The following is a 24288-nucleotide window of genomic DNA, read 5'->3' on the forward strand; positions in this document are numbered from 1 at the left end:
CCTGCTCAAAATAAAGAATGAAAGAACTGATAAGATCCTCAAAACTGAAAGATGAATCATCAGAACTCACATAAATAAAAAATACCTGGTCAAAGGAGTTTCGAGAAGCCTCCCCAAAGAAACTTCCTATCGAGAGACTGAACAGCACAATGAAGAAAATAAAAATCTCTTACTTATTTCCTCCACATTTCGTGACTGTAAGGAAACAGGACTTAACAACAACTTGAGATGAGTAATCTTAGAAAGAAGACAAGAGAACAACGGATCTGAGAAATTCAGGAAGCTCTTAAAGCTGGTGGACTCAAGATAACAGATGCAGAGAACAAATACAATAAAATTAATACTCTTCTTAAGAACCACAATTTTCAGCAGGAATGACACCTGGAACGTGTACAGAAATTTCGGATTAACTGAGAAAATTACAATTGGAAAGAATGAAATAGTACTGGATGGATCACAAGAACTGAACAGTGCAACCTTCAAAGAAAAACTGAATGTGGAGTGACTCAAGTGATCCGATCTGGCCATAAAATTAATAATAATAATAATAATAATAATAATAATAATAATAACAATACCATCCCAAGGGACACTGCCTTGTAGCAAGCACCTTTAGTGCCAAAATAATAATAATAACAATACCATCCCAAGGGACACTGCCTTGTAGCAAGCACCTTTAGTGCCAGGCAGGAGGGCTTGTGTGATTCCGTGAAATCGAGGGCTATGCCAGTGGTAGTGTAGCTACTGGCAGGGTCACCCAAGCTGGATTGGTCTCGACTGAGGAGCCAGATGAAGTGTGTCCCACAACATAAGGCAGGGAGGGCTCTAGAGGAGTAGTGAAGCCAACTTCCCTAGGGAAGTAAACCTAATACAAATCCTGGTCCTCCAGATTGGGAGTTGGGCTCAAGGCTAACACCCTCTTCCTGTTTAAAAAAGCAAAGTTGCGAAAACCCAAAGAGTAGAAGCCAGACGGATTAACAGACGACAATGTGGCACAGATCTTGGACAATTAATGGTTAAAAAGTTAAAAACCGATCTTCGAACTGGTACCTGGCATGTTCAATCTTTATAGAGCCCAGGCTCACTAAAGAAGTAATTAGACTAGCAGGGGAAGCTCAAGAAGAGCATTATTGCCACCCAAGAAATTCGATGGGCAGGGAGTGGGGTATTGCAAAAGAAAGAGGGCACTATATTCCATAGCTGTGATGATGACAGACATGAGTTTGGTACAGATTTCCTTGTTCATAAAGGTCTGAAACATTTGGTGATGAATTTTACACCCATTAATCCAAGGTTATCAGTAATTAGAACTAAAGGAAAATTCTTTAATTATAGTATAATTAATGAACATGCACCAACAGAAGAATCCACTGAAGACCTAAAAGATGATTTCTATGATGCCCTTGAAAAAGATTATGATGAGTGTCCAAGGAATGGCATCAAGATCATGCTGGGTGATTTTAATGCACAACTTGGAAGAGAAGAGATGTTCCAGTCCGTAATTGGAGCCCACAGTAAACATGGATCCACTAATGATAATGGAATAAGACTGATTGTCTTCGCAACCTCCCAGAATATGATAGTGGGATCTACCAGGTTTCCCCATAAGGAGATACACAAGGACACATGGAGGTCATCTGATGGTAGAACCATTAATCAAATTGACCATGTACTGATAGACCAGTGGCATAAATCTAACTTGCTCGATGTTCAAACCTTTTGTGGCCCTAACGTGGATTCAGATCATTTTCTTGTAATGGCAAGATAAGAGCAAGGATATCAAACGCTCAGAAAGAAAGACATACCTTAAGTCGAGCAAGTAAGAAACTGGGTCTTATGATAAATGAAGGTAAAACTAAATACAGGGCCTGTGGAAAGCATATCAACCCAATATGCCATCAACTTTCAGTGTGAATGGATACACATTTGAAAGAGTTGATAGCTTCAAGTATCTTGGTTTCATAGTCATTTGTTTTAATGACATCTCAACTGAAATTAAGACTAGGCTGATATCAGCAAATAAGGCATCTTTCACCTTGAGTAATTTATTTCGGTCAAGACTCCTCGGCCACCCAACAAAATTCGCTATTTATAAAACCCTTGTTACACCAATTCTCACTTATGCTTCAGAAACATGGTCCCCGACAGAAACCAATGCAAGGCTGCTGGACAGATTTGAGAGGAAAGTTTTGAGGAGAATAACTGGTCCCGTGTATGAGAAAGAACAATGAAGGAAAAGGTGCAAAGCAGAATCGTACACTATACATTCCGATGCTCCTGTAACAAAAATCATAAGATCAGGAAGGTTAAGGTGGGCAGGTCATGTGGCACAAATGGAGGAGTCTGAGGTGATAAAGAAGATTCTCTTTAGTAATCCAGAAGGACAAAGAGGGCAAGGTCGACCTCGAGCAAGATGGCTGGATGGAGTGGAAGAAGACCTATGGAAGCTTGGATGCAGAAATTGGAGGAGGGTAGCAAGTGACTGTAATGGATGGCGGAAGCTCATTGGGAAAGCCAAGGTTCATCCTGGGCTGTAGCACCATAGAAGAAAAGAAAAAAAAAATAATAATAATAATATCAAATACGGTTTTCATAAAAAGTTTAGTACAATGGGTGGCCATTAATTTTTAATTATTACTTCAGAAAATAAAGTTTAGTAATTAATTTTATGTTTGTTTCGAGGTACATGTGTGCAGTCCTGATACGTGTTGAAATCTGCACACCACGGTACTGAAGCATGCCGCTAGAGGATCCACAAACAAAATGGTGCAGCTCACTTATAAAGTGGAGGTGGGCTGCACTATTTTGTTTGTGGATCCACTAACGGCATGCTGCGGTACTGTGGTTTGGGGATTTCAACGTGTATCAGCACTAAACACATATACCTCCAAACAAACATAACATTAATTACTAAATCTTATTTTTTCAAAGTGATTGTTAAAACTCAATGACTACCCCTCTTCCGTGTTCTGCTCCTGTTCACATATTACATAATGTAGGCATTACAGAGCGTTTCGAAACTTACATATTTGTGTCCACTACTCCAGAAGCCCAGTCAATAAAGACCAAAATAGGTCGACTTGGGGGAAAAATCATCATGTAGTTGCCAATTTTTGTACAATGGTAAAAGGGAGTGCCACAAACATCTACAAACCCTGAACGATGGGCTGCAAACATTGGACTAGGGGTGAGAGGTTTAAAGGTCACTTTTTTATGTTTTCCTTGAATAATTCAAAAACAGCAGAAAGGTCCCAGAACTGCTCTCATTAATAAACGGTCACAACGCCCATATTGTACTAGGGACAGAAAGTTGGCTGAAACCAGACGTAAACAGTAATGAAATCCTAAGCTTAGATTGGAATGTATACCGCAGAGAGAGGCTGGACAGTGAAGGGGGAGGCGTGTTTATAGCGATAAGAAGTGCAATAGTATCGAAGGAAATTGACGGAGATCCGAAATGTGAAATGATTTGGGTGAAGGTCACGGTTAAAGCAGGCTCAGACATGGTAATTGGATGTCTCTATAGGCCCCCTGGCTCAGCAGCTGTTGTGGCTGAGCACCTGAAGGATAATTTGGAAAATATTTCGAGTAGCTTTCCCCACCATGTTATAGTTCTGGGTGTCTGGGTGGAGATTTTAATTAGCCAGATATAGACTGGGAGACTCAAACGTTCATAACGGGTGGTAGGGACAAAGAATACAGTGAAATTTTTTTAAGTGCTTTATCTGAAAACTACCTTGAGCAGTTAAACAGAGAACCGACTCGTGGCGATAACATATTAGACCTTCTGGTGACAAACAGTCCTGAACTATTTGAAACAGTTAACGCAGAACAGGGAATCAGCGATCATAAAGCGGTTACGGCATCGATGACTTCAGCCATAAATAGAAATATTAAAAAAGGTAGGAAGATTTTTCTGTTTAGAAAAAGTGACAAAAAGCAGATTACAGAGTAACTGACGGCTCAACACAAAAGTTTTGTCTCAAGTACAGATAGTGTTGAGGATCAGTGGACAAAGTTCAAAACCATCGTACAATATGCATTAGATGAGTATGTGCCAAGCAAGATCGTAAGAGATGGAAAAGAGCCACCGTGGTACAACAACCGAGTTAGAAAACTGCTGCGGCAGCAAAGGGAACTTCACAGCAAACATAAACATAGCCAAAGCCTTGCAGACAAACAAAACTTACGTGAAGCGAAATGTAGTGGGAGGAGGGCTATGCGAGAGGCGTTCAATGAATTCGAAAGTAAAGTGAAAGCACCCACGTGATTTACCAACTGACCTGCCTACACTGTGATGCATTCTATGTGGGAATGACCAGCAACAAACTGTCCATTCGCATGAATGGACACAGGCAGACAGTGTTTGTTGGTAATGAGGATCACCCTGTGGCTAAACATGCCTTGGTGCATGGCCAGCACATCTTGGCACAGTGTTACACCGTCCCAGTTATCTGGATATGTCCCACCAACACCAACCTATCCAAACTCCGGAGATGGGAACTTGCTCTCCAATATATCCTCTCCTCCCGTTACCCACCAGACCTCAATCTCCGCTAATTTCAAGTTGCCGCCACTCAAACCTCACCTGTCATTCAACAACATCTTTGCCTCTGCACTTCCGCCTCGACTGACATCTCTGCCCTAACTCTTTGTCTTTAAATATGTCTGCTTGTGTCTGTTTATGTGTGGATGGATATGTGTGTGTGTGTGCGAGTGTATACCCGTCCTTTTTTCCCCCTAAGGTAAGTCTTTCCGCTCCCGGTATTGGAATGACTCCTTACCCTCTCCCTTAAAACCCACTTCCTTTCGTCTTTCCCTCTCCTTCCCTCTTTCCTGACGAAGCAACCGTTTGTTGCGAAAGCTAGAATTTTGTGTGTATGTTTGTGTTTGTTTGTGTGTCTATCGACCTGCCAGCGCTTTCGTTCGGTAAGTCACATCATCTTTGTTTTTAGATATATTTTTTTCCACGTGGAATGTTTCCCTCTATTATATTGGTATCATTAATTTGAACCCAACAATTACGTTTGTTATTGTCACTGTTGCATTTCGAAATCTTTTCTGTCGTCTTATTTTCTCTTTCTGTTTTGCCAGTAGTTTCATTTTGTATTCACCTTCTCCTTTTTACCGTAATCTGCTATACAATTTTATCCCGCCTATATATACTCAATAATACGTAACCCACTTCCAAACCATAACAAAAAAAATTTTTTTGCCGCTTTCAACACTACCGTCGCTATAAAATCCACCGTTTCTAGTTCACAAACAGTTCCTTTCACCTTTTAAACAACCATTTCGGCTAATTCTAATAACTTTCGCTTTATTTCCATTTCCGTTTTTCCCACATCACTGATAATTTTTAGCCGCTTCCCACAGGTTTTAACGTCATTATTTCTTCGTCAGACAATTGTTAGCCTCATTTTCATAATCTGCCACCACAAAACCACTCCCTTTAAATATATTACACACAGTTTTTTCAAAATTTTCCCGAATTTCTCCGTCCTTTAACGTGTTTTGGCGGCAACACAACCACCTAACCTTTGTGCACATCGTTGTCTACCAACCCAAGTCCAACATAGCCCAGCTGTAACCAACACCTTTTCGCCTTTTTGCACACCAGATCTCCAGTTACTTTCCAGTTCACCTTTATCTCTCCCCACATATTTTTATTTTCATTTTCATTTCAGCCTCATGTTACACTTTCCACCTTCTAATACCATGTCACCCTCACAACACCCCCACAACGACCCCATTAAGTTTTATTTACATTCCCTCCGCAAACATGCCTTCGCCCTAGCCAGATTACACTCCCATATTCTATTTTCTCAGGTTTGTCTGACATTTGGCATTACCCCCACAGGCTCTTTCCACCAGTCCCTATACCAGTTCCAAACTGAACAATCCATTGCCCTCACCCACCTAATCCTTCACCTACACATCAACTCAGCCAATGAACACACCCGTCAACTCCTATCCTTAATAAAAGTCCTTAATCTTTCCTCTCCCACGTACACACCGGCTGTTCAGAGCATCCTCCCACAGGCCAAACGTAAATTAGAACAGCATGCCACCCTCCACCTCAAAAAACTATCCAATCTCCTGGTTTCCCACCTCCGGAAAGGCAACTCACTCACCCTTCACAACCTTTCCAGCAAACCTCAACCTCCTCTCATTGCACACAAACCCAGTCTCTCCCATCTACTCAATCTCCCACTTCCAGCTCCACTCCCTCCACTCCCTCCAAAACCTCAAAATTCCAATCAACACAATCTGGAACCACAACACCCTAATTCAGTAGTTAACCTTTCCTCCAAACCTCTCTCCCAATCCGAAACCTCTGTCCTATCCAAAGGCCTCACCTTCAGCCCCACTCCCAGATTCAACCAAACAGCCCTCATCAAAGATTTACTGTCCTACACTCGTACTCTCTGCTGGAAATATCACTTTGCCACGAAGAAAAATGATCCTAACCCTACTCCTAATGATCCAACTCCCCAAGAGACCATCCAAATTGAACCCTGCCTGGAACAGTTCCGTCCTCCGTCGCAGCGGGACCCACCTCCTCTTCCTCAAAATCACCCACTCCAAACCTTCCAGGAATTTCTGACTTCCAGCCTTGCATCTCAATCCTTCTTAAAAAAACCTTAATCCTACTCCCAACATCACCACTGCTGAAGCCCAGGCTATCCGTGATCTGAAGGCTGACCGATCCATTGTCATTCTTCCGGCGGACAAGGGTTCCACGACCGTGGTATTTGATCGTCGGGAGTATGTGGCTGAGGGACTGCGTCAGCTTTCAGACAACACCACATACAAAGTTTGCCAAAGTAACCCCATTCCCGATGTCCAGGCGGAGCTTCAAGGAATCCTCAGAACCTTAGGCCCCCTGCAAAATCTTTCACCTGACTCCATCAACCTCCTGACCCCACCGACACCCCGCACCCCTACCTTCTACCTTCTTCCTAAAATCCACAAACCCAATCATCCCGGCCACCCCATTGTAGCTGGTTACCAGGCCCCCACAGAACGTATCTCTGCCTACGTAGATCAACACCTTCAACCCATTACATGCAGTCTCCCATCCTTCATCAAAGACAGCAAGCACTTTCTCGAATGCCTGGAATCCTTACCCAATCTGTTACCCCCGGAAACCATCCTTGTAACCATTGATGCCACTTCCTTATACACAAATATTCCGCACGTCCAGGGCCTCGCTGCGATGGAGCATTTCCTTTCACGCCGATCACCTGCCACCCTACCTAAAACCTCTTTCCTCATCACCTTAGCCAGCTTCATCCTGACCCACAACTTCTTCACTTTTGAAGGCCAGACATACCAACAATTAAAGGGAACAGCCATGGGTACCAGGATGGCCCCCTCGTACGCCAACCTAATCATGGGTCGCTTAGAGGAAGCCTTCTTGGTTACCCAGGCCTGCCAACTCAAAGTTTGGTACAGATTTATTGATGACATCTTCATGATCTGGACTCACAGTGAAGAAGAACTCCAGAATTTCCTCTCCAACCTCAACTCCTTTGGTTCCATAAGATTCACCTGGTCCTACTCCAAATCCCATGCCACTTTCCTTGACGTTGACCTCCACCTGTCCAATGGCCACACGTCCGTCCACATCAAACCCACCAACAAGCAACAGTACCTCCATTATGACAGCTGCCACCCATTCCACATCAAACAGTCCCTTCCCTACAGCCTAGGTCTTCGTGGCAAACGAATCTGCTCCAGTCCGGAATCCCTGAACCATTACACCAACAACCTGACAACAGCTTTCGCATCCCGCAACTACCCTCCCGATCTGGAACAGAAGCAAATAACCAGAGCCACTTCCTCATCCCCTCAAACCCAGAATCCCCCACAGAAGAACCACAAAAGTGCCCCACTTGTGACAGGATACTTTCCAGGACTGGACCAGACTCTGAATGTGGCTCTCCAGCAGGGATACGACTTCCTCAAATCCTGCCCTGAAATGAGATCCATCCTTCATGAAATCCTCCCCACTCCACCAAGAGCGTCTTTCCGCCGTCCACCTAACCTTCGTAACCTGTTAGTTCATCCCTATGAAATCCCCAAACCACCTTCCCTACTCTCTGGCTCCTATCCTTGTAACCGCCCCCGGTGTAAAACCTGTCCCGTGCACCCTCCCACCACCACCAAATCCAGTCCTGTAACCCGGAAGGTGTACACAATCAAAGGCAGAGCCACGTGTGAAAGCACCCACGTGATTTACCACCTGACCTGCCTACACTGTGATGCATTCTATGTGGGAATGACCAGCAACAAACTGTCCATTCGCGTGAATGGACACAGGCAGACAGTGTTTATTGGTAATGAGGATCACCCTGTGGCTAAACATGCCTTTGTGCACGGCCAGCACATCTTGGCACAGTGTTACACCGTCCCGGTTATCTGGACACTTCCCACCAACACCAACCTATCCGAACTCCGGAGATGGGAACTTGCTCTCCAATATATCCTCTCTTCCCGTTACCCACCAAACCTCAATCTCCGCTAATTTCAAGTTGCCGCCACTCATACCTCACCTGTCATTCAACAACATCTTTGCCTCTGCACTTCCGCCTCGACTGACATCTCTGCCCAAACTCTTTGTCTTTAAATATGTCTGCTTGTGTCTGTATATGTGTGGATGGATATGTGTGTGTGTGTGTGTGCGAGTGTATACCCGTCCTTTTTTCCCCCTAAGGTAAGTCTTTCCGCTCCCGGTATTGGAATGACTCCTTACCCTCTCCCTTAAAACCCACTTCCTTTCGTCTTTCCCTCTCCTTCCCTCTTTCCTGACGAAGCAACCGTTTGTTGCGAAAGCTAGAATTTTGTGTGTATGTTTGTGTTTGTTTGTGTGTCTATCGACCTGCCAGCGCTTTCGTTCGGTATGTCACATCATCTTTGTTTTTAGATATATTTTTCCCATGTGGAATGTTTCCCTGTATTATATCGAAAGTAAAGTTCTACGTACTGACTTGGCAGAAAATCCTAAGAAATTTTGGTCTTATGTCAAAGCGGTAGGTGGATCAAAACAAAATGTCCAGACACTCTGTGACCAAAATGGTACTGAAACAGAGGATGACAGACTAAAGGCCGAAATACTAAATGTCTTTTTCCAAAGCTGTTTCACAGAGGAAGACTGCACTGTAGTTCCTTCTCTAGATTGTCGCACAGATGACAAAATGGTAGATATCGAAATAGACGACAGAGGGATAGAGAAACAATTAAAATCGCTCAAAAGAGGAATGGCCGCTGGACCTGATGGATACCAGTTCAATTTTACACAGAGTACGCGAAGGAACTTGCCCCCCTTCTTGCAGCGGTGTACCGTAGGTCTCTAGAAGAGCGTAACGTTCCAAAGGATTGGAAAAGGGCACAGGTCATCCCCGTTTTCAAGAAGGGGCGTCGGACAGATGTGCAGAACTATAGACCTATATCTCTAACATCGATCAGTTGTAGAATTTTGGAACACGTATTATGTTCGAGTATAATGACTTTTCTGGAGACTAGAAATCTACTCTGTAGGAATCAGCATGGGTTTCGAAAAAGACGGTCGTGTGAGACCCAGCTCGCGCTATTCGTCCAAGAGACTCAGAGGGCCATAGACACCGGTTCACAGGTAGATGCCGTGTTTCTTGACTTCCGCAAGGCGTTCGATACAGTTCCCCACAGTCGTTTAATGAACAAAGTAAGAGCATATGGACTATCAGACCAATTGTGTGATTGGATTGAGGAGTTCCTAGATAACAGAATGCAGCATGTCATTCTCAATGGAGAGAAGTCTTCCGAAGTAAGAGTGATTTCAGGTGTGCCGCAGTGGAGTGTCATAGGACCGTTGGTATTCACAATATACATAAATGACTTGGTGGATGACATCGGAAGTTCACTGAGGCTTTTTGCAGATGATGCTGTGGTGTACCGAGAGGTTGTAAAAATGGAAAATTGTACTGAAATGCAGGAGGATCTGCAGCGAATTGACACATGGTGCAGGGAATGGCAATTGAATCTCAATGTAGACAAGTGTAATGTGCTGCGAATACATAGAAAGATAGATCCCTTATCATTTAGCTACAAAATAGCAGGTCAGCAACTGGAAGCAGTTAATTCCATAAATTATCTGTGAGTACGCATTAGGAGTGATTTAAAATGGAATGACCATATAAAGTTGATGGTCAGTAAAGCAGATGCCAGACTGAGATTCATTGGAAGAATCCTAAGGAAATGCAATCCGGAAACAAAGGAAGTAGGTTACAGTACGCTTGTTCGCCCACTGCTTGAATACTGCTCAGCAGTGTGGGATCCGTACCAGATAGGGTTGATAGAAGAGATAGAGAAGATCCAACGGAGAGCAGCGCGCTTCGTTACAGGATCATTTAGTAATCGCGAAAGCATGACGGAGATGATAGATAAACTCCAGTGGAAGACTCTGCAGGAGAGACGCTCAGTAGCTCGGTACGGGCTGTTGTCGAAGTTTCGAGAACATACCTTCACCGAAGAGTCAAGCAGTATATTGCCCCCTCCTACGTATATCTCGCGAAGAGACCATGAGGATAAAATCAGAGAGATTAGAGCCCACACAGACGCATACCGACAATCCTTCTTTCCACGAACAATACGAGACTGGAATAGAAGGGAGAACCGATAGAGGTACTCAGGGTACCCTCCGCCACGCACCGTCAGGTGGCTTGCGGAGTATGGATGTAGATGTAGATGTAGTGAAAATGTTTTCCAGTACAAAATTAAATTACATAAAATTTCCCCTGGAAAAGGTCCTATTCATTTTTTATGCAGAGCTAATAGTTTCCAAATTTCTGGGGATAGAAAAATCACACGATTATTAAAAATATTGTTTTAACACTATAAAATTAATGTTTATCTTTAAGTGAAGTGGGTTAAAAACAAAAATTTAATGTGTATATCATGTCTACATGCTGTTGACCTGTATTAAAGGATAAATCATGATGCCTGAGTTTAACAGTATGGAGAGAAGGAGGGAGGGGCATGTATGGGGTACATCTACATCTACATCTACATTCATACTCCGCAAGCCACCCAACGGTGTGTGGCGGAGGGCACTTTACGTGCCACTGTCATTACCTCCCTTTCCTGTTCCAGTCGCGTATGGTTCGCGGGAAGAACGACTGTCTGAAAGCCTCCGTGCGCGCTCTAATCTCTCTAATTTTACATTCGTGATCTCCTCGGGAGGTATAAGTAGGGGGAAGCAATATACTCGATACCTCATCCAGAAACGCACCCTCTCGAAACCTGGCGAGCAAGCTACACCGCGATGCAGAGCGCCTCTCTTGCAGAGTCTGCCACTTGAGTTTATTAAACATCTCCGTAACGCTATCACGGTTACCAAATACCCCTGTGACGAAACGCGCCGCTCTTCTTTGGATCTTCTCTATCTCCTCCGTCAACCCGATCTGGTACGGATCCCACACTGATGAGCAATACTCAAGTATAGGTCGAACGAGTGTTTTGTAAGCCACCTCCTTTGTTGCTGGACTACATTTTCTAAGCACTCTCCCAATGAATCTCAACCTGGTACCCGCCTTACCAACAAATAATTTTATATGATCATTCCACTTCAAATCGTTCCGCACGCATACTCCCAGATATTTTACAGAAGTAACTGCTACCAGTGTTTGTTCCGCTATCATATAATCATACAATAAAGGATCCTTCTTTCTATGTATTCGCAATACATTACATTTGTCTATGTTAAGGGACAGTTGCCACTCCCTGCACCAAGTGCCTATCCGCTGCAGATCTTCCTGCATTTCGCTACAATTTTCTAATGCTGCAACTTCTCTGTATACTACAGCATCATCCGCGAAAAGCCGCATGGAACTTCCGACACTATCTACTAGGTCATTTATATATATTGTGAAAAGCAATGGTCCCATAACACTCCCCTGTGGCACGCCAGAGGTTACCTTAACGTCTGTAGACGTCTCTCCATTGATAACAACATGCTGTGTTCTGTTTGCTAAAAAATCTTCAATCCAGCCACACAGCTGGTCTGATATTCCGTAGGCTCTTACCTTGTTTATCAGGCGACAGTGCGGAACTGTATCGAACGCCTTCCGGAAGTCAAGAAAAATAGCATCTACCTGGGAGCCTGTATCTAATATTTTCTGGGTCTCATGAACAAATAACGCGAGTTGGGTCTCACACGATCGCTGTTTCCGGAATCCATGTTGATTCCTACATAGTAGATTCTGGGTTTCCAAAAACGACATGATACTCGAGCAAAAAACATGTTCTAAAATTCTACAACAGATCGACGTCAGAGATATAGGTCTATAGTTTTGCGCATCTGCTCGACGACCCTTCTTGAAGACTGGGACTACCTGTGCTCTTTTCCAATCATTTGGAACCCTCCGTTCCTCTAGAGACTTGCGGTACACGGCTGTTAGAAGGGGGGCAAGTTCTTTCGCGTACTCTGTGTAGAATCGAATTGGTATCCCGTCAGGTCCAGTGGACTTTCCTCTGTTGAGTGATTCCAGTTGCTTTTCTATTCCTTGGACACTTATTTCGATGTCAGCCATTTTTTCGTTTGTGCGAGGATTTAGAGAAGGAACTGCAGTGCGGTCTTCCTCTGTGAAACAGCTTTGGAAAAAGGTGTTTAGTATTTCAGTTTTACGCGTGTCATCCTCTGTTTCAATGCCATCATCATCCCGGAGTGTCTGGATATGCTGTTTCGAGCCACTTACTGATTTAACGTAAGACCAGAACTTCCTAGGATTTTCTGTCAAATCAAGCACAAGAGAAGATAGGTCACTGGATTGTGTTCATGCACGCACCTACTTCTCAGGTCTGCAAACCGAAAATCAATCAGAAGATTCTCCACTCTATCTACAGCACTACATCACATCAGACTTGGTTATATAGTAAACTTATCTTCAGTTTATTAAGTGAGAACTACCTTGCATTTGTTAAATGGGCTCTTATGTAAAAAACCTCAAGACAGAACTGTGAACTGTCTGCCACACAGCAAACCTGTCTGAAGTATAACACACTGCCAATATCTATTCGACAATGTCAATTTGTCTCCACTATCACTGTATGGAATACTTTTCCCACTGTGAAGGGTATCAAGTGCGTCACTCCAGCCTCGACTCTCTCAACACGTGAAGAGGCCAAGAGGCTTAAATTGTCTTCCTCTGCAACACAAATAGGCCACTTTGGTGTTACACAACTTCAGATATTTTGAAATAAGTCAAGCAATGCATTATAGTGAACTACTGCTCAGACATATTCACATCCATCTTGGAAGACATACTCTGGATGTATGGTAAGAGGCTCTACTCAGTGCAACCCACTCTACAAGTGTCACCAACTTCTGAATAGAAAATATTTATGGAGTCTATCAGTGACACAATTAATGGTAAGAGAAGTGAAGTAATTTTCTGGTCATTCATTAATCCTATACCAATGACTACAACATAACTACACGCTTTACAATATGTTGTCAATAGTAGACAGCAGAAAGATGCCAAATTTACCAATCCAATCCATTTTCACCAACACCACGATATCAATGACAACAACACACTTACAAATACATACTCATTAAATAAACCAAAAATGACTCCACGGTATAAAGACAAGCTCAGTGAAGTTATTTTGTCAATTCACATAAGAGAACTGGGTAGGCAATGCTGGGGATGTATAGCCTGTCTATAAACTGAAAAGTGCGCATCACTTATGGTAGGGAAAGTTGTGTTTTCTGGAAGAACATTACACCTGCCATACAGGATGGCTAAGAACCAATTTTCCCTACAGCTGCATAGGTGTGCAGAGATTTATGTAGATTCTATCCATAAGCATTTCTTGCGTTAGCATTATTAGTAACTCATATCTGCATTCTGCGTAGTGTTAATGCATTTTGTAGAAAATGTGTACACTGAGTTGCTAGTAACTCATAAAGTGCACTGTGGAGCGTTGGTATAACTTTGTGAAACACCCCATAGTTGCTTCTTGCTACACAGTGGGGTACATAGCATGGGCATTCACCAGCTCAACCTTCAATTTGCAGACCTATGAAGGAGGGACGCACACGAATGCAATCCAACAACCTACCTCCCATTGCACTTCTATCGCACACTGACCACCCTCCACCATGTCACACCCCCAGGACACAATTTCTCCCTTAATACGGCTCTACTGCACTCAGACATGATAAATATACTTAACATTTGTTTTGTTCATTTAAAGACACATTAATTTCACACCATTAAAATAATATTTTTAATAATCTGTAACTTTTCCATCCCCTGAACACGGAAACTATTAATCCTAGAGAAAAATTGAGTATGACCTTTTTTGTAGGAAATTTAATGTAGTTTAATTTTGTACCTGGAAATGTTTTCACTAGACTTCTTAGTTCAGAAATTAAAGAAAAACATAAAAAGTGATGGATTTTTAGTGTGTTGTTCATGGCACTCCCTCCTACCACTGAACAAAAATTTATGACTGCACAATTTTTTCTAATTTTTCTTTGCTGACTTTGACACAGTGTCAAAACTCAAGTTAATAGCATTCTGTGAAAACATAATATACAGAAAGCTGGTGTTACCTTCTACTGGTACTAACAGCACGAGCTTCCTCAGGCTCCACATCATCTTGAGAGAGTACAGCTGGCAAAAGTTGATTAGCTCTTCCACTGCTTGGGCTACAGCGGCGAGCTGGTGCATGTCTTTCCACCCTGGGTGGTCTGAGAAGGCGACCACTTGTCGCGTGGATGTAACTGACAACAGACACTCGTCGCCTCTGCTGAGAGTCTCGGTGAGCTTTCATTCTGAGGAAAACAGAAGCTGTGGACAACAGAGCTTAAGCTGTGGCTCTAATTTCTAATAATGATGTGTATGCTGCTATTTTCTCTTAAGGTTACTACCAAATCAACACAATTTTTATCAGAACAGACTTGTTGCAATTTTTGTCCTGCTTCTGTTATGTAGGAGAGTTGTAATGAAACTGGCCAAGAAAATATTTACAAGACTGACATGAGACTGATCCTTGTTAACAAATACCACAGAAGATGCTAGAAATGGTCACCACTGCTGTCAATGCAGCACTGTGCTCAGTTTATCGAACTGTGGGACATGTGTAGCAGGTCTGGGATACCAGCAGTACTGCTGTAGCTCTTCCAGTGTGTCAAGATTATTTGACTGCATCTGACACTTCAATTTAACCCGCAGGTAAAGCTCACAGGGAGAGAGATCAGGCGATTGAGGTGACCAGGAGGTTGCAATGCCTCTTCCACTTGTGACAAGGTTGTCGGGGGAGTATATGCTATTGCTCAATATTGATGAAAATTTCCACACAGTCTTTCACCCTCTGGGAGTTGATCTTAATTTAGATTAGAATGTTTCTGGACATACTAGTCAACATTAACAGTTTGGTTGAATAATAACGTTACAATGCAGAGACCAAAAATTGTGCACCAAACATCGATCTTAAGATTATGTGATGGGTCTTCAAACTACTTCAGTAGCTCTTCTATGCATAATGGCATATGTCCTATGAATTTACATACCCTGACAGACTGAGATGTGCCTCATCTGAAGAAATTAAAAACTAAGGAAACAACAATCGTGATTCCATTTCACTCAGAAATCACAGGTAGAACCGAACACGCAAAACTTCGACTGGTTGCTTTTAACTTGTGTATAAGAGTAAATTTGTAAGGATGTAGATGCAGGTCTGTTTTGATAACATTTCAACAAGATGTCTTAATTCCCGCTTGCACAGGTAAATGTCATTCAGACTTTGTTCCGGCCTTTCCTTCACTCGTGCAACGTTTTCTGATGTTCAAACTGTTTTTGTACAGTAACAGTTTTTATTCACTACAGAGCCTATTTTGCTCCATTTTTCCACTAACTTTTGCATTGTAGACTTTGTGGAAGATTTTGCAAATACTTTCAATCTTAAACCATTGCACAAACAGTTCCACTCACATTTTCCACGCAATGTGCTTCGCGTAACACAACAATGAACACATGCTATTTACCGTGAACGCCGTTTTGTGTTTTATTTGTCTGGTCACTAAACACATCTACTCCTTTCACTCACCCAAATGTAATGACGCAGTACAGAGAATGCGGGAGATGTGCTTGTGCAGACATGTAACAGCATGCCATAGGTTGTAAAAGCAAGTGACTGATGCATCAATGTCATAGTTTCCAGCATTTTCAGTGATGGCAGCTCTCATGTTCAGTAACAAGGTTCAATTCCAAGGTGGTCTTATAAATATTCTCCAGATTAATTTAATTTTTCCACCCTTCATGTGCACTTCAGTGACATTTGTGAACTTTGACAATGATTTTGCAAAACAAATAATTAACAGCAAATTCACTGAAAGATTAGAATCTGGCTTTTGTTCATAAACTTTTTTCAGACCCACAAGCTATCTCACAAGAGGCAGTGTAATCCGCTCTCAGAGAACTTCTTTTAGACATTGAACCTGCACATGTGAATCTACATACATCCTCTGCAATCCACTGTCCAGTGGGAGGCAGAGCCTACTCTGTACTAGTATTTGCACTTTTCTGTTCTATTCCATTTGTGTACTGAACAAGGGAAACACGATTCTGTATATGCTTCTCTGTGTGTCCTTACTCTCAATATCCTCACAATAAATATAAGATGGTGGCAGCAAAACTGTCACACAATCTTCCTCACATACTGGTTGTTTAAATTTACCCATCGAGGTTTTGAGAGACAATGCTGCCTTTCTTTCAAAGATTCACATTCTAGTTTCCTGAGCATATCCGCTGCACTTTCACTGTACCAACCTGTTACAATTCTGCCAGCGTGTCTCTCAATTCTTTCACTACCTTCCATATTGCCCACTCGATGAAGACTTCACACAGACAAGAGCAACAGTCTAAATTGTTCGCACTAGTGTCTCATAAGTGGCTCGATGTCCAGATCTATCGGACTTTCCCATACCCTTTTCAACAAATCTATGTCTGACTTTCAGGCTTTCCCAGTGGATCGCCGCAAATACGCTTCTCAGATATGTCGCCAAGTAACACTGTGTGAGCCTCACAATATTTCATCGAAACAACTGTTCAACATTATTGTCACTGTTGCAAGATGCGACTGGTGATACTTGGCTCCCAGCAGGGAACACTACCAATACTACTTTCACCTAACTGCAAGCATACTTTTTACTTGTGGCCCCGATAAATTTCAAGAAAGATGCGCAAGTACTGTCAGTCGCATCTTGTGGCAGTGTTCAGAGCAACTACCACCACCAGTTGATGATGTCGAATACTTGTTTCCGTGAATGAGTCTGGGACCTACACAATAACATCTGGCAGCAAACCTGAGAAGAATATTTCCTGAAGATTGGCCAGGAAAGCCTGAAAAGTCATGACCAGTACCTCTACAGGTAGGACATGGCAAAAGATATAAATGAGTTTGATAAATTATGTACTAAGAGAGGTAGATTGCTGGGCATGCTGGTCCTTTGTATCGAGACACCATGCCAAGTAGACTTTTCCAATGTTTGCTAAATTTAAACATAATAATGACTCGGCATCCGCTATTAGAATTAAGCGATGTGTGAGTGCAGTCCTTGTGAGAGAGAGGGTAAGTTACACGGGACAGGAGCTACAAATTGTGCTCATGAAATTACTTTCACTACACCTGCATCTACATCTATACTCTGCAAACCACTGTGAGATGGAGTGAAGAGGGAACATCCCGTTGCACTAGTTACTAGGGTTTCTTCCCGTTCCACTCACTTATGGAGTGTGTGAAGAATGATTATTTGAATGCCTTTGTGCATACTGTAATAATTCTAAACTTATCCTCATGATCTCTAAGTGAGTGATAGGCATGGGATTACAGTATATTCCTAGTCATCATTTACAGCCGGTTCTTAAAGCTTTACTAATAAACTTTCTCGGAATAGTTTACATCTGTCTTCGAGAATCTGCTAGTTCTGTTCTTTCAACACCTAATGATCTTATCAAACCTCTCAGCTGTATCCTGGAGCTGGGTGGATAGCACTGCTTGGACACTAGCTGAGTGGACCAAACAACAAGCAAAGGTTCACCAAATGGCAAAGTAAGCCCCACTTGAAGCCAATCACAAGAAAATGTACCACAATGATGGACTGTGTTTAATCTAATGTAACTGCCCATAGCAACACTGCAAAAGCAAATCTCCACATTGATTATTTTTGTGGATATATTGTTTTAATCTCATGGACAAGGCTTAGGATAATACAGTGGATTCAGTGCTTCAGGAAAGTCTGAATTATGCAATGACACCTGGTACAGCCTCAGTCAACAATGTGATACCTGGAATAGCACAGGCAATCTTGAAAGTTTCCAGTGAGGTTGCAGAAGAGATTCAGTGACATATCTGCTGAATTGTAACCCAAGATTCAGTATAACTTCAGCAGAAGGAGAGGCTCTGTGAGACTTAAGAGTAGACCAAGACCTCATCCGTTTACCTGCCAACAAAGGGATCATTGTCGTCCTTCTCATATGTACTGAGTACAACAGCAAGATAAATGCATGATCCTGCATATCACAAGCAAGGAGAGGATTGGTTAGGCAAAACTCTCACAAAAATTCTAAGACTTCTTGAGGAGTTTTATTCTGGCAGACATCAAGTGCCTGCATCAACAGCCTGTGGTTCCCCCAGAACTAGAGGGCCTATCTAAGATTAAGAAGAATAGGCCACCTCTTTGGCCCACAGCAACACTGCAAAAGCAAATCTTCACATTCTGGCCCAGACAGACCAATTGACCGTCATATCATCGTTTGCAGATGTCATCATCTGATGTTGTATGGAAGGGCATGGGTCAGCACATCAACACACCACTCTCCTTGTTGCAGTTGGCTTCCCTTGGAGCTGCTACTTTTCAATAGCTCCTCTATAGAGCTCACAATCCTTAGTGCACTCCATTCCAGTCCTCAGACCACTGAAAAATTCCTGGCAGTACCAAGAATCAAACCTGGGTCCTCTACACAGTAGTCAATATGCTGACCACTTAACTATGGAGGTGGACCATAATAACACTGGAGCACTTACTTATTTTTTTGGCTAAACATCTTACTTCACTGTTCCGACCTCTCGTAGCCAAATGTAACCATAACATTTGGGGTTTAGGGACTTTCATAGGATGCCTGAAAACAGTTACACTACAACTGTCTGATCATTTGGTTAGACAGATTGCTACTTACTGTAAAGAAGACACATTAAGTTGGAGACAGGAACCATTAAATGATGCTTACACAAAGCTTTCAGCCACAGCCTTCATCAGCAAAAGAGAAACACACACCATTCACACACACACAACCAGGCACATATTGCCATGTAGAGCTGGCAGTCATATGTGCATGAGATGTGCTTGCTTGTGTGTATGAATGGAGTGTGTTTCTCTTTTGCTGATGAATATTGTGGCCAAAAGCTTTATGGATGTGTCTTTTAATTGTGCCTGTCTGCAACTTATGCCTTCTTTACAGATAGTAGCCATCTGCCTTTTCCTACACTATTGATAGTCATACCAGGAATTTCCACTGTTTGATCTTTTAGTTAGCTTTAATGTTGAATCCTTATTTATGAAAGTGCCCCTACAGAACTCATTGGAGCTTATTAGCAGTAGGTTTGAGAAAGACATTATGTCATTATTTAAATATGTGCTTATCTCAATCTATTTCTTATTTAGCACCCATTACTTTGAAAAAGTGGGAAATGTTGACATGGGAAGACCCATGTCTCCTAAGGTGGCAAACTATTTTATAGCAGACTTTGAGGAAAAAGGACTGCGGTTGATAACTCTCCAATCTTCCTGCCATTGATGGTATGTTGACAATACACCTCTACCTCTGTTTCTATAGCATTTGAACTCCTTCCAATTGAATAATCAATTCACCACAAATGTGGAAAAAATTGGCAGCTCACCATTTCTGGATGTCACGTTTACAAGAAAAAGCAACGGAACACTGGGACACAAATGTTTACCACAAACAGATTCGCACAGAGTTATATTTGCAGATCAAAAGCTGTCATCTTGCACAAAGCAATAATGTCTTGTGGTCCTGGGTACACACTGATTGCACAATTTAACTCAGCCCCTCTCTGATTGATGAAAGTGCCACTCCAAATTATTCACACTCGTGGCTAACTTCAGTTACATAACTGTATTCCACGCCATAACAATAAGTAGTTATGGCGGATCTAGTATTGATTCGTGTGTGGTGTTGTGCATAGTTACTATTAATGCTACTTACAATTACTGAGCGAAGAAGCCATATCTGTTCCTTCTAGCAAGTCACCATCAACTTTTTGTGTCACTACTATGATGTATAAATATGTTTCATGTTGATTTCCTTTAAAAGCTATAGAAAGGCTGCTCTGGGAAAAGGAGGTGTGGCATGTCTCAGCAGCCAATGTGCTACGAGCATTCGAATCAAAGTGAGATCAATTGAGGGATGTGAATGAAGATGCGGAGACAGCCACTGCAGTGGTCTTCTTTCTGTACTTTGGCAGAAAGTCTTCAAGAACCGAAAAGATCCTCAAGACACACTATGTGTGTTTTCACCACCAAAACTGAGGAAAAGATATAATCTTGGAAACACCATGCCAGTGTGAGAGGTCTTATACTGGGCAGACGTGTCATACTGTGCTACAACATTATGTTCCACACTATCGACAAACACTCGTGCACCGAACCAGCGAGGTGGGCTGTCTGAACGTGGAGCATCGGATGTCTTGTGAGAGATCTAACGCTTTATCTTCAGCGCCATCAGTCTAGGTTTGTACTGTTAAGGAGACCATCCATATCCACACAGCAGATGATCTTATCAACAGGGATTTGGGATTTCAACCGAGCACTACCTGGAATCCAGCATTGGTTGTCATTAAATTAAAACGAGAGAAACAAGAACCTTCAATCCCTGATCTGATGCAATGCATTACAGAGTCAATTCAGCTTTTAACCACAGTACAGTCCAGCACCACCATCACTGCTCATAGTACACATGTGGAAAGCCTCTCTTCTGGTCTCAGGAGGGGGTACTCTGATTGCTAGTTTCATACAACTGTGAGCACCTCTCAGCCATGTCAATTCCTGCTCATGATCTCTATAAACGTTGATGCCGTTATGTATCACCAGTCACGTCTTGCAGCAGTGACGACAGCAATGCCCATCACCTGATGAAGTCGGACAGCTGTTGTGGGACTTCCACAATGTTGTTCTGTAATAAACCCAAGAACTGTAATTGAAAATCTACGTCTTCCATTTGCCTCACTTATTACAGGCCACACTTGTTTGTTCCACTATGTACTGCCTGTTGGTATTACCCTTGAATATTTAGATGGCGTAATATGCTCCAGATGTTCAACACTAATCACCAGAAAGTTATGCAAATACCCATTCAGATCTTGATATGATTTCAACGTGTGGTTACTTGCCATAATAAAAAAGCAAGATACTGAGTTCATGTTTCAGTCTGTTACACAGTTTCAATCTAGCATGAAGTTTCACTGCCACCTTCCTTCAAATGTTAAGAAATGTAAAATTCTTTAGTTCACAATGTCCAGAAATGCAGTGTTCTATGACTACAATATCACTGAGTCAAACTGGAATCAGTTACCTTATATAAGTACCTGGTGTAACAATCTGTGGGGATATGAAATTGAATGATCATACCAACTCAGTCATGGATAAAGCAGTTGGAAGAAAGTGATTTGTTAATAGAATACTGGGATAATGCAGTCAACATACAAAGGAGATTACTTATGAAACGCCCATGCAACCCATCCGAGAATAATGCTCATATGTGTGGGACCCATACCAAACAGAACAAGGGATACTTAATACGTATAATAGGCAGCATTGTCACAGGTTTGCCTGACTTGCCAAAGAGCTTCTCAGAAATGCTGAGAAACCTGAACTGACACCTGAAAACGGATGGGAGCAATCCCATGAAAGCCTTCTAACAAAGTTTTGAGAAACAGTATTAAGTCAGGAATCAAGCAACTTATAGCATTACATTCCCCTACACTTCAATCCCATAGAGACCAGTCAGGCTAAAATAGAGCGCACAGTGACATTAAACAGCCATCCTTCACCTCCTGCCATAAGCAAATGGAATCGGAAGAAACTGTTAACAATGAGATGCAGAGGTTTTTTTTATTTTTATTTATTTATTTATTTATTTATTTATTACACACACAGACACACACGCACGCGCGCGCGCACACGCACATCATACCATAGAGAAAGAACACAGAATTGCTCCAAGTAAATTTAAATTACACATACGCAATGTCAGGTGACTAACGAATCTCTGAATAACAATTTATGTTACTCAGTTTCACTTGAGACTGACACACACATTGTGTCATTCAAATGATCTGGTGAATATGTTATTAAGGAGGCACTTTTGATTGGTATTGCTGACAGCACATACTGCTATACTGTTATTGACGGTAGACAGCACGACAAGCCTTTATATCAACATTTTTAATTAGAGCTTGTGGTGGTTACCCAAGGCATGTCCAAGTTTACATTTGGAACTGGAATTACTAGAGTATGAGCCAGTTTCCTCTTATATTTCTTCCATGAAGCAAAATAAATAAATTTTCTAAATTTTGCTGTAAGTGTTTCAACAGGGATGCTAATATGAATAAGAAGATTCCACTACATTTTTCATCATAATGTAGTCTGCTCTGTGATTTTTATCTTGGCCTACTGACAATGACCGATAATGTGTGCACAGATAAAAAATTCATTCTTGTTATGAAGAGGGGCTGGTTTGAATTAACTTTGTGAGTTCATGCAGTGGTTACTCAAAACACTTTAAAATTTGTTTTTTAATGCATTTCAGTTACACCTGCAGTTCTTGAATCTGGCACTTAGCACATTAAATTAATACATTGTGTTTGATATTCTTGTTTATACTATTATTACAATTCCGCAGTATGCATTTTTGTAACTGTCACTGTTTGTCATTTTGTTCATAGTGATAGATGTCTAAGATGTATAACAACTACTGAGGTAAGAAACAAATGGAAAATTACATTTTTTCTGCTTTCTTGAGACATATTTTGGATATATTCTAAAGTTTCCTCTGTCCACTAACAGAAGTGTTCCCAGGTCTGAGCTGACAGAGATGGTGGCCATGTATGCATGAGGTGTGCTTGCTTGCTTGAATAAACGTGTGTCTGTTTTCTTTTCTAAAGAAGGCTTTGGCCAAAAGCTAAATCATGACAGTCTTTTTGTTGCGCCTGTCTGCATCTCAATGTGTCACATTTACGGTGAGTAGCAATCTATCCTTTTCCATATTTTGTAGATAAATTCAATGGTCATTCTTCATATATCACATTAATGAATGGAATGTAATTGAAATTGCTCTCTAAACATGATCTTACAAATTTACAGAGTATAGATAGTAAAAATAAAATTAGCTACTGGAGAAGGGTATATTTCATATTTTTAATGCTTGAGAAAGGTTTTAATGATTTTGTGGAAAACAATTCATCATTCGTATGTGTTCTTGTCTGTAGTTCATGTCCCTTCTCAGTTGTGGATAGAGAATATTCAAATAAAAACACGAAACTACATTGAGGGTACTCTACCACAGCAGTAATGTTACAAGAAAGGGAAGTATAATCACAGGTGGAAAAATCAGAGTGGGAAGGGGTGACGAGGGGGGAGGGGGCTCAAAAGCAACAGGATACATTTAATGCAGATGGAAGGGAATGAAAGGAAACAAGGGGGATGCAGTACCAGGAATGGCCAATCTAGTTTGAGACCACATGACTATGAGAACAAAGCCTGTTGATAAGAATACTGTTAACTGGTGGTGGAACCTTTGCTACCTGCCCTCACCAATACAATTACTTTTCCATGTCCATAGAACAGGCATAGTAAAAAAATCTTTTTATTTTACCACATGCTGTGACTCCTTCCTGTCCCAATCACACATTGGGTGTCAAATGGATGCTGATATGATATGCCTTTGTGCAAATTGTGGTTAAAAGTTATGTAGTGGATCACCTTGCATTTTTCATAGTTTATGTGCAATATACATACATAAGATGCATCTGGTGCAAACATAAAAATTAGGCTATGCTAAAGATCCATCTGTTACCATAACCTATATTCTGCCTCCACATTCACTGGTTTCATCAGTTCACAAATACATTACCAACTTCTGCCTAACCCAGACCTCGGGCTACACTACCGATCACTCCGTCACAACAACCAAGATTTCAGGAGGGGGAGTAACACAC

Source organism: Schistocerca nitens, chromosome 12, assembly GCF_023898315.1.
Source record: "Schistocerca nitens isolate TAMUIC-IGC-003100 chromosome 12, iqSchNite1.1, whole genome shotgun sequence".
Lineage (NCBI taxonomy): Eukaryota > Metazoa > Arthropoda > Insecta > Orthoptera > Acrididae > Schistocerca > Schistocerca nitens.